Source organism: Peromyscus californicus, unplaced genomic scaffold (assembly GCF_007827085.1).
Source record: "Peromyscus californicus insignis strain IS unplaced genomic scaffold, ASM782708v3 Scaffold_23__1_contigs__length_62951481, whole genome shotgun sequence".
Lineage (NCBI taxonomy): Eukaryota > Metazoa > Chordata > Mammalia > Rodentia > Cricetidae > Peromyscus > Peromyscus californicus.
In genome coordinates this window covers 1,069,777-1,082,573 of record NW_026294534.1, presented here as the reverse complement: position 1 = coordinate 1,082,573, position 12,797 = coordinate 1,069,777, and positions in this window count along the sequence as shown.

The following is a 12,797-nucleotide window of genomic DNA, read 5'->3' as shown; positions in this document are numbered from 1 at the left end:
CCCCAATATAATTGAAAGAGAATTGATTCTCAAATATACTCTGACATATGCATATATGCACACACACAAATACACACAATGATAGCAAAAAATAAAATAAAGTTTTAAAAGAAAAAAAATTGAAATGATTATGTTCTTGTTTCTCTTTTATAGTCTCTTAAAAATCTATAACAATTAAAAGTAAAGAAAGGAGAGTCTTAAAGGAAAAGGAACAGGAGAGGTGACAAAAGAATGTAAAGAGAAAATATGATTAACAGAGATTACATGCACTAGCAAGCTATGAAAATATGCTAAAATACACCATTTTCGTAAAATTAATATACTAGTAAAAAATAGATTAGAAAAGAATTAAGCTAATGATGGAGTGTAGTTGTTAGACACACCTAGAATTTATTTTATGCCAGTCCCTGTGTCGAATAACTTCTCTTATAAAGTCACCTTTAATCTAAAGAAACCACAAGTGTGAACTATTTCCCTGATTTGCATATAAACAAATTGAAATGGGGAAGGTAACTGAAGTGCTTTCCTAAGGTCAGGCATTTAATTCAAGGGTGTGGATAAGATGTGAGTATCCCTGGTTTCATTTCCCATGTTCTACTGGCCCATCGTTTCAATTTAAATGATGGGAGAATGTTTCTCATGAATAATGGATACAAGAAAATCACTGGATGAGAGGTAATTTCTGTGTCTCTTGCTTCCTTCCTACTCAGCCATAAGCATACTGACAGACTGTTTCTCAGTTTTGCACACTGGTACAGGATCTATGTTCATGATACTGATGCCATATAAAACATACCTGCTCGATATGTTCCCAGTGTCCCATCTCTCAGTAGTTCTAGCATATCTTCTCTATAGACCTAAAGATAAAAACTCTAATATTTTCTATTGGAAACAAGAAAGCAGTGTAAGAGTAGTTGGCTCATGGGTCCAAGGCCACTCAGAGGACCTACAAATCTCGATGATCTTGGAACAGACATCTGTATGCTTAGTCATTGAACACAGTTATCCCTGAAGCTAATTAGGTAGATGTGATATTTTCAGGATTATTACAAAACCTGACATTATCCATATCTGACAAATATCCTTATCATCCTCTGCTGATGGGAAAAAAAAATCTAGAACAATTGGGGAAATGGACATCTTTGACTGAAAATGATTTACATTCACAAGAAGGTAATGCTAACAAAGAAAGGGCTTTGTCCTAAATACAACTCCCTACATTGTACATGACAGAAACCAAGCCAGAGATGCCTTAGGCACAAGCTGACTTTATTGAGTCATGAAACAATAGATAAATATGCAAATAGCTACAAAGGACACCAGCCCTTGGGTAAAAGCAGATGTAAGACTCTCAAAGTGATTGCTAGTGACCTATTTGATTGTCAGATCTATACTTGTGGTAAAAACAAGTGGTCCCCAATACGGCTTCACAGAAATACCTCTACTTTTCTTTTTGACACACCCACCTTAACAGAAGCAATCCGGACTACAGAGACAGGTTTTCCTTAGACATGTAACATTTCTCTTCTCTACTGACATGCAGAGTTTGTAATGGTCTTCTGAAGTTTGCTCCCGCCAGTAGTCTAGTGTTCTAAACAAGTTATTCACAGGAGTAAGTGAAGGTCCACTTGAAACAGCTGGATGTTTCTTTTTTGCCTGATTTAGCCTCCACTGAGTAAAAAGTATTTACACAACTTTCAGTAAGTAACTTGCTATTCTTTGCAAATTCCATTAGCCTGTCGCAGCCCATTCCTGGCCTTGTAGATTGCTTTCTCTGCTATGTAGTTCAAATTGCTCAATGCAAATTATGTTAATATGCCCACTTTTCCCAGCCAAATATTTGCCCACATGTGCCTTAAATTACAGTTATGCAAATTCAGTAGCGACTCTTACTGAATCTGAGTTTCCTGAAAGGCAGCCCCTAGACTTTGTTAAATTTTATATTACCAGTAAAACAGATACCACTGTCTTTCTTACAGTAATAATTGTTAATTTTTTTGAAATTTAATTACACTGAGTTAAGATGGTTATCTTTTCATAATAATATTATGAAATAAAATATAACTTTATTTATTCATTTGCATAATATCCCAAGTGTGGTATATCCTTCTGCAATCAGACATGCAAGGCAATGCATTCTAGACTCTACTTTTTAAAAATTGTTCACTTTAAGAAATCCACTCTTACAGATTATTATTTTTTGTTTGTGTATATATGAGCATGCCTTAAGAGGTAAGGTGAGGATTTCAGATGTCCTGGGATTGGAGGTAAAGCTGATACGACCCACAGGATATGAGTGCTTGGAAAGGAAATCTTGTTTTCTGCAAAAGCATTAAGTGGTGTAAACTTCTTCTAAAGTGGGGAATTTGGACTATTTTATGTACTTGATGTACTTATTTTCACAGACTTTGTATCTCTGATAGTGTATTTCTCCCTCTCTGAATTTTCTAATTTGTAGTAGCTTTTCAAATAAGGGAGATATAATAGACCTTCTTAGGATTTTCCTGTTAATTTTTATCTTTTCTATAAATTCACTATACTACTAGTATAGTAAACTTCATCAAAGAGTTAAATTATTAATGATTTTGTTTACATTGTCTTACTCAAGAGTCATATTAGGAAAGATGTGAGCATCCTCTGGTAACCAGTGTTCTGAGTGTGATACCCAGGATCCCACACATTAGTGATGCTCTCAGCATGTGGCTTTGTATGTTTTTTGTTTCACTGTGCATTGCTTTGTAAACTGGCTTTCAGCATTCCTTCTGTGTTTCTGATGTCTACAAAAGGATGAACCTGGTTGATTGGCTTTTATTTTCAACTGCTGTCATTTTCCATGGGACCCAAAGTGTATTTGAATCTTAATGCATTAAGTAATCCACACTCTTCCTTTCACTATGCATGTAGGTCTTTTATTTTCTCTCCTCCTTTTGTGGCACTTCCTCCATTTTAATGAATATGTTGATTTAATTGTATTTTGTTTCTTTAAAAATTTAGACACCAATTTTTTAAGGGTAGCATATGTAGTACATTATTAGATTATGGACATTTAAAACACATATAGATACTTAAGTGACTTTATAAAAATTGGATAAAGTTTGAATAATTAATACCCAAACTAATAACCCAGTTTTAATTCATATACCCATCTATGAACTACCACTTTTGTATTTTGACGTATTTTCAGTAATTTATCTTTTTTGTTTGTTTGTTTTTGTTTTGAAATGGGGTCTTATGTGGCTAGTATTTACTTTGAATTGCCCATAAAGTAGAGGATGAGTTGGAATTCCTGATCTCCTTGATTCAACCTCCTAAGCACTGAGCTTTTAAGCATTTGCTACAACACCTAGATATTGATCTTTCTTCTAAATTATTTATTGCTTGTAGGTTTCCTGTGATTTCACCATACTGTGTACAATCAAAATATTGACTGAAAAACATCTTCCTTGTCTTTTCATATTTTCTGCCAATAAAATACTTTAAATCACAATGGATGACATTTGAAATCTTGTATTAAAATGCATTATATTACTTAGTTGGAGTGGTGAGAGTGAATGGATTTAAATGTGGAGGTGAGATGACAATTTAGGAGTCAGTCCTCTCTGTCCTGGTGATGGAACTGAGGTCAGTGTGTTTGGTGACAAGTCCTTTACACAGAACCGCCTTGAGGCTCTTGACAACATTTTCAATGATTTCTTCAATACCTTGAATAGAAATCTTTTATCCATGTGTTATGAAATATTATAAATACTTTTGCTGTAATTCTTATATGTCATTTGCTAGATTGTATACATTTTATATGGATTAATGAAGTCCATTTGCCCAGCATGATTATTAAAAATCTCAATTCTTATATAATAAATCAGCATATTCAACTAAGATCACTAAAAAATAAATCTGGAGATATCAATTTATCTTTTAATTTCAGATAAGGTAGGATAACTTTACGATATGTTTGAATCACTAAAAACCTATTATTTCTTTGCATGCATACCTTAGATACCCTGGTTTTTCCCCATCTACAGCCATAGACAGGGTCATATGAGTTATCAAATCTTATGAAATTTGAGTATATTAGTTATTTAGCCTTGGCACTTTTCATCAGTAAAGAAGTAAAAAATAAACGAGCAAAATGGTTCAGCTAGTAAAGGTGTTTGGTACCAAGACTAATGTCATGAATTTGATTCCTGGAAATAGTAACAGGAGAGATATACTCCTGAAAGTTGTCCTGTGACATCCACATGCACACCATGGCATTTGCAAGAATGAAAAAATCCATAATTTAGTGCTTTTATTACATTTTCCTTCCCATTCTTTATTTTTGTATATCAAGATGTCAATACTATTTTGTATAGATTAAATAATTTATAAATAATTATTATAAAACACTCTATGACCAAATCAAAATATAATACATGTTCAAACATATTTTATGAAAATTTGTTTTCTTTCTTATACCCAGGTTTCTAGGAAAAAATAATTTCATCATTATCAGTTATAAAAATCTAAAAACCAATATTGCAGAGGCAGCTCCAAGCCTATACATTTGACTGGTATGTAACTAACATTAGAATTTCCAAGACCACAGTCTCCTCCATACTTTACAGTAGATTTACTATGAGGTCAGAAGCAATGAAATTAATGACTTTTATGACCACAAGGAATTAAAAATAACTGCTGCCAGTGCAAGTATTTCAGTGTTTTGTTGTAAATTGTGACATAATTATGAAGACCATTTGAGAATTTCATTTATTTGTTTATTTATTATGTTTCAATTGGAATAGAATTACATTACTTCCCCTCCTTTTCCTCCCTCCAGCCCCTCCCAGCTACCTCCCTTGATCCCCTCCCATATGACATACCTCAATGCTCAAATTAATTTTTTTAAATTATTTTATTACTATTTTATTACTATTGTTAAAAATGTACATGCATGTATAAATGTGTATATATATACACATGTATACACACACACACACACACACACACACACACACACACACACATATATATATATATATATATATATATATATCTTGCTGTGTCTGTTTTTTTGTTGTTGTTGGTAGTGGTATGTGTATGGTTTCAAAGTTGACCATCTGTATTGGAAAACTAATAAGGGAGCTCATCCTTGGGAGAGGCCAATTCTCCTTCTTTCAGCAGTCATTAGTTCCTTGTCCAGGTTGTGACCTTATGAAATCGTCCCCTTTTATATTAACATGTCCATTCATACAGCCATTGTTTAACCTTTTTTAAACAGTCATTTCTAAAAGAGATTGTTTCACAGAAGACTTCCTGGTATTCTAGCTCTTACAAGGTCCCCCCATACCCCCCACCCCCATTTCCACGATGTTACTTCAGCCACAGGTGCAGAAGTGATATAGACATAATACTTTGTGTCTGGGTTCCCCAACTTCCTTTCAACTCTGTGTTGTGTATAGTGTGGTTTGCTGTGATTGTCTCCAATTGCTCTAAAGAGAGACTTCTTTGATGAGGAGTTGTTGATACACTTATCTGTGGGTATGAAGATAATATTTAGAAAAGAGGAAGGAATTATTCTGGTCTAGCAATGTGGTGGTTGTAGATTATTTTCTAAGGTCCATGAACTTAGCAGCCTCAGAAACTGGCTGGGTTTCTGGGTACCAGGCATGATTTTGCTCCTGTTGAGTGGGCCTTAATTACAATTAGACAGCTGTTGGCCACCCCAACATGTGAGTGCCACTTACTGCATCTTTAAGCATTGTTGCCATATTGGTAATAGATGTAACTTGGTTGCCTCTCAGTGTCTAAGGGTGGATCCCTATTGCTGAAGGTCACACAGAGGACTCAAATGATTCCAGCTGGATTTGACCTGGAAGCCTCATTCTGTGAGCCACCCTTCATTCTTCTAGAAAATAGTATTCAAGCTGCCAACAGAGAGAAGCAATCAAATGGCCCTATCCAGCTTCAGCACCTATGAATTTTATTTATTTTTGAGAGTTTCCACAAATATAAAATGAAATATCATCGTATCAATCCCCCTTTTCTCCTCCAGATCACCCCATATTTCACATGGCCTCCTCTTCTAGCTTATTTTTGAAAACTTAAAAAATACCAGTGAATGCTTTCCTACATACATGGATGTGAGGCCGTCTACTAGAGATGAAAACCTATCAGTTTCTACATCCCCAATAAAGTCTGAATGTCCCTCCCCAGCAATTATCTACTATCAATAGATCCTCAATATGGACTGTAGTCTGAAAATCATCTACTGATCTATGTCAAGGTTTGCCTGACTTGATCTTGGATAGATCTTGTTCAGATAATCACAGCTGCTGTGAGTTTATAATTTTGATAGTCATGTCATACACAGAAGGCAGAATTTCATGCACTCTTTGCCATACTCTGGATCTTACATTTTATTCTTTCCTTTTTTCTTTTTCTTATTTTTCTTGGCTTCTTAGGAAATTACCTGAGCCTTCGTGGTGATAGGATTAATATAGATATCCAATAGCATTAAGCAGTTACACTCTTATTCTCAGCACTTTGTCTAGCTACGTGTCTCTTTATACACTGTTGCATACTCGAGAATGGGAAGTGCTTCTTTGACCAAGATTGAGCGCAGACCAGGTCTATGGATATAAGCATTAATACTTAGAAGACCATTTGAAAACATGATATTTAACAAAATAAAAATATCAAGTTCTACCCTAGGGACCATAGCCTGTGAGCCTTGGGATTTTGATCAGGATTACAGCACCAAGTATTAAATTCTGTCTTGTGAAGCAGATATCAAGCTCAGTCAGAAAGTGTTTATATATTCCATGAAAATTGTACCACTATTTCACCAATGGGTGTGGCTTTCTTGGCAGGTCAGTAATGTAGCATGTCAAGTGTGCTGCTGGGTAAGAAAATAAATGTATTTTCTCTCCCATCAGCCTTCAATTTCTATTATATTGACAAATATCTGAGGAAATTAGTAAGCAGAGTAGGTATCTTGATGACACATGGCATTTACTGTTGGTTCAGCTATGATTTTTCAGTTAATGGATTCTATAATTTTCTCTTATGTGTATAATAAAGTATTTGTTCTCATGCTTTAAAAGTCTCATGTGAGCTTTTTCCCACTATCAGGTGCCTTTTAAAATGCATGACATATTTATATCACAAAAAGTAGAGAATGGCCACATATGGAGGCAGAAGCTTTTCTGAACCCCAAATTAATAAATCCTGAACTATAAATTCAACTGTACTTTGCTCTGGACTAATGCTTATTTCACAAGTGGCAATAAAGCTCAAGTCCATGCCGACAACTTGTTAGCCACACCTCTTTCTTGGCAATGTGGAGAAAGGAGATTATTCAGAGTTCAAACACAGGGCAAACCACCCTTTACCCCTGCAATAAAATCAACAGTAAAGAACTAGTCTTTCATATTTTTAAAATGAAAAGTAAAAGAAAGAAATCCAATACTTGTGAAACAGGATTCAAAATATTATGTGTGCAACAATTAGTTATAAGATTGAGAAACAGTTTAGAGCTTGTAACAGTTACAATAAATTCAGTCAAATTGGATCAGATACATTTATGCCAAGAACACTTCACGGCACTATGCACTCCAGCTGCATTCAGTAGCTTTATTGTTGTTGTTTGTAAAAGGCCAACCTACAGTGTCTCTGTTGGATAAATTAAACCCTCTGCTGAAAATTAAAAATATTTTAAAGCAAGTGATTGTTCAAGATATTCCCAAAATATAATCTAGTGGGTTTGAATCACTTCAAAATAAACCTGGCTTAGGTAATATGTGCTAAGATTTTGTTATGGTTATTGTTTAGAAAACGATTATGATGATTCATTGTAAAATTAGGTTTTTAACTTGTTTCACTGAGTTGAACAACCATTTATGCCTGCCACTCAAAACACTCAAAAAATTTGCCTGCTGGAAAAATAGCTAAGTGTGTAAGAACACAGGTGTGAAAGCTTGAAGACATGAGTGTATATCCCAGGTCTATGAATTAAGTAGGCCATTGTCATTAAGCCCAACACTGAGATTAGGTGGGTTGTGGAGAACAGACAGGGTATCCTGAGATTCTGTGGTCAGATTCCTCAGCTGACCTCTACATGGAAGTTAGTTATCCAGTTTTAGGAAAGTATTGTAGACATGATATGCGATGTCCTTCTGGGCTTCTACACACCAGAGCATGGACACACACACACACACACACACACACACACACACACACACACACACACACACACTATACATATGTATATACACATATAAATACAAACATACATGTGTGTTTATATATTTTATATGCATGCATGTATATATACATATATATGCATACAAATATACAGACATATATAATGGTTGTTTTATTAAACTGATTACTCCACTGGTAACTTCACCTTTGTTTACCCTTTAATTAAATATATCAGTAATTATTACACATGAGAATGAACTTCATGGTTATTCTCTGTTCTTCTTTTGAATAACTCAAGTTATCTTACTGTTCTAAATCCACAACATTTTAGAGAAAAAATATTGAAGAATAATCTATTATGGTCCAAAGTGAGAATAGAAAATGTATCCAAATTCCACTAGGAGCTTCCTCTTTCAAATTGGAAATTAGTGTTTCAGCTTTTGGCCTTCATGGTGTTTGAACTTGATGTGTAAATGGTGCAGAAGGATAGAGGATAAGTGAGGCATAGTTTATTTAAGGAGCTAATTTTAATAAGATTGACAGTTTATTAAACCAATTTCATACACATAAATCCTGTAAACACTACTGCTTCTATTGAGTAGAAGAAGCAATAAACTCTTGTGCTTATGATGTTTGAGTTGATCAGTTTAATAAAAAAGGAGATTTCAAAATTGTTGTTACTGATCTTAAATAAAAGGTATGAAATATATAATATATCCTACAAAAAGGAGATTTTTAAAGATTTTATAAGAAAGCACCATTATGATTTTATCTATGGTTTCTCCAAATGTGAGGGGAATGGAAGATTCACTCAAATGAAATATCAGAATTTCATATGATTCCTTATATCATCTATCTGTGGCAGCCCAGGTTACCCTGAACAAAGCAGAATTAGTTCTTCAGTAGATTGTTTTGGACTGTAAAACAGCTTCAGTTAACAAGGCTGTAAGAGTTAATGCCATCATTGTATTGGGCTATAATCAGATCTTCCCAAAGACAAGGGCTTTCTCCAAAACAGTGTTGGAAGCATTAAATGGAAGCATTTGGACAGGGATGAGAACACTAAGCCGGGTTCATTGTGTTCATCCTTCATTGCAAGTAGTTCACACCTGGAGACCTGTCCAGGGGACTTCTGAGGCAGCTACTCTGCTGACAGCCACTTTGGTGGCATTCATACGTGTTCCCAGACTCAACCTCCAAGTCCTGTTTTGATTGTTATCATTCTTTTTAGTCAAACTAGAGAAAACCTGAGCATGTTTTGTAACTCTCTCCCTCTGCCCTGAACCCACATATCTTGTCTCTAAGATTTTGCTCCTGGCTGATATTGGTAGCTAGGAACGATATTAGAGAAGGATATAACTTTCAATTCACTTTAGAGGTATTCCCCACAAAACGTATATTTAAATTGTTACCTATATTTACATTGCTTGTAGTTTTTACAGACAATTGTAAAATTATTAAAGAAAATGGCAGCCAGAAATTTGGTTTTCACTCTTAGAAACCTCACTTCTTTGTCATGACCTGACAGCATTTCTCCAACCAAATAGTGTTAGATATATGTCCTAAGAATGTCACCTACAGAACTTTGTGTATAAGTAAAGTAGTTTTCAAGGAGACAGTTATGGAAATTTCTGAACACAATACAAATCTATAGCATCCCATATTTCATAACACCTAGACATTGGGAACGGAAATCCCAGAACAGAATGCTGAAAGCTTAGAAAGAACCTCACCCCATGCACCTTGACCTTCTGACCCAAAGCTGACAGCCAGACTATTATGTACCTCAATTGTGCCCTTCCCCAAAGCAGGATGCATGAGTATGAGTGGCAGTGACAGGCACCCTAGCCTGGTTGTCATCTGGCCCATTCTATACACAGGCCGTCAACATAATTCACTCTAAAGGGCTTTCTGAGAGGGCCTAATGGGTTTCCCTTCTTTCGTTGTACAGTACAGAATTTAGGACAGCTTATTTTAATTTGATGACCTGAACTATGATCTAATAAGGGACAGCTGCGGCACATAAATCCCCAGGCCATTTATTGTCAATTAGAATAAATCCTAAATAAACTCCTTTCATTCTAAGCTTGACCCGTTCTTGAACAGTAGGCAAAAAATGACACTTAGAAAGGGAAGTGCTGGGAACTGCAAGACAGGGCTGATGGAATGTAAATACTATGAAAGCAAAGACTCTTCAAACAAAATTAGAAAGATGAGCAGTGATAATGACATTTTGATGTCGAATAATTGCTATTGAATTTTTTTGAATTATGGAAGATATCCACAGGGAGAATACAAAGAAATATCAAGCTGTCAAATAAAATGTACCATGTTATTAGAGTTAAGCTAAAAATAAATGCATCTATGTGAATAAAAGTCTTTATTCAAACACAGAAGATGAAATACCCTGGAGCAAAAGATGGCAAACCTTTTCTGCTGATTATTCATCATAGATGTAAATTTCAGGAGACCCAGGATGACTACACACAAATACATATTCATACGTCCAACAAAAGTTTATGGAAATAATACTATTCCATATACTATATACTCTGATTCAGTTTCTCACATAAAAAAATGTTCATCACAATCCAAATGAATCAATAACATCCTGCCTCAAGGATATAACCTGCAATTTGAAAACTGCGTTTTAGAACCATGGGGCAAAGCACAAAAAAAGGAAAATTATTTTAAAATATTTAAACAGTTTTACATTCTGGTAGCAAAGAGGAGTAGCAGTGCAGACAAGACAAATAAATAACTGACCTATGTTAAAATAATTTATTATAACATTGTTTCTGCATTCTTTGGTAGAAAAGGCATAGTAGGAACCATAAAAAGAAGTGGTCGTTGTTGTATGGTACTGTGATCATCAACTAGAGTCACTTGGTTGTTTTGGTTTGTTGTTTTTTAAACACTATTCTCAAGTTTGTTTGTTTGTTTTTTTCATTTTATAAGTATTTTCTTTTTTTATTAAGAGATTTTCTATTCATTTTACGTGCCAACCACAGATTCCCCTGTCCTCCTTCCTTCTGCCCCCCAGCCTTCACCCACAACCCACCCCCCTATTCCCACCTCCTCCAAGGCAAAGTCTCCCATGGGGAGTCAGCAGAGCCTGGTACATTCAGTTGAGGCAGGTCTGAGCTCCTCCTCCTTGCACCAAGGCTGAGCAAAGTGTCTCACCATAGGCAGTAGGTTGCAAAAATCCAGCTCATGCACTGGGGACAGGGCCCGATCCCACGGCCTGGCGGCCCCCTAAACAGTTCAAGCTAATCAACTGTCTCGCTTATCCAGAGGGCCTAGTCCAGTAGTATGGGGGCTCCTCGGCTATTGGTCTGCAGTTCGTGCATTTCCACGACTTTGACTAAGGGGTGATGGAGGGCAAGGGATGGGGAGCTTAGAGGAGCAGGAGAGAAGCTAGAATGGGAACAGAGTGGGAGAGCAAGGAAAAAGATACCATGATGAATGAGGACACCATAGGAATAGGGAGAAGCCCAGTGCTATGGAGGTTCCCAGGGATCCACAAGGATGACTCCTCCATAGATTACTGGCAATGGTCGAGAGGGTGCCTGAGCTGGCCTACTCTGGTGATCAGATGGCTGAATACCCTGTCATCATAGAACCCTCATCCAGTGACTGATGAAAGCAGAAGCAGAGATCCAAGGACGTGTCCCAGGTGGAGCTCCAGGAATCCAACTGATACGAGAGAGGAGGGATTCCATGAGCAAGGGATATCAAGACCATGACTGGAAAAAAAATACAGAGACAACTATTCTCAAGTTTGTAAAAACCAAAAATATAACATTCTTATCATCATTGGCAATTTTTGTATATAGAAGATGTACTACTAGACATGGTAATTCAATATATAAGCATATCTTAGTGACAGAGCACTTGATTAACATGTGTAAGGCTCTAGGTTCAATTTCTAGTGTTAAATAAATAAATAGATAACTAGATAGATAGATTAGATAGATAGATAGATAGATAGATAGATAGATAGATAGATAGATAGGCAGATAGATAATAAATAAAAGCCAGAATAAAATCAACTGATTTTCCATGTTCAACAGATAGGACTCTTTAAAGAGTATGACTGGATAGAGTATTGAAATTGTCATATGCTTTCCTAAGTGACACAAGGGGAGAACAGACAAGATAAATTGTTTAAAAGGATTACCTTTCTCTCTTGAAGCACCAGATCCAATAAATAGTCTTGTCACTCCACAGTTTGACATACTTGTGAAAACCTTCATTGTCTGCTCAGTTTAGGCTGGTTGCCTCAAGAAAGGTCAAAAAGAACCATTGAAGCCCATGCTTTTGGAATTTCTGCCACAAAACCTTTCCAATTGTGATAAAAAAAATTCCACAATACTTATAAAAAACATTTATATAAATTCTTTAAAACTAATATTTATTGTAGATCCACATTCAGTATGAGCAGACATGAAACCTTAACTGAATTAGTCAGGCTTCCTATGAAAAAGACATGTAAGAATCCAAAAAAGAAGAACCTGTAGAGAATTAACTGAACAAAATAGCTAAGGCAGTGTCTGTGCTCTTGTAACCTTTAGTTTACCTGAGTTAAGATTTTGGGATCACCAGAAATAATATTC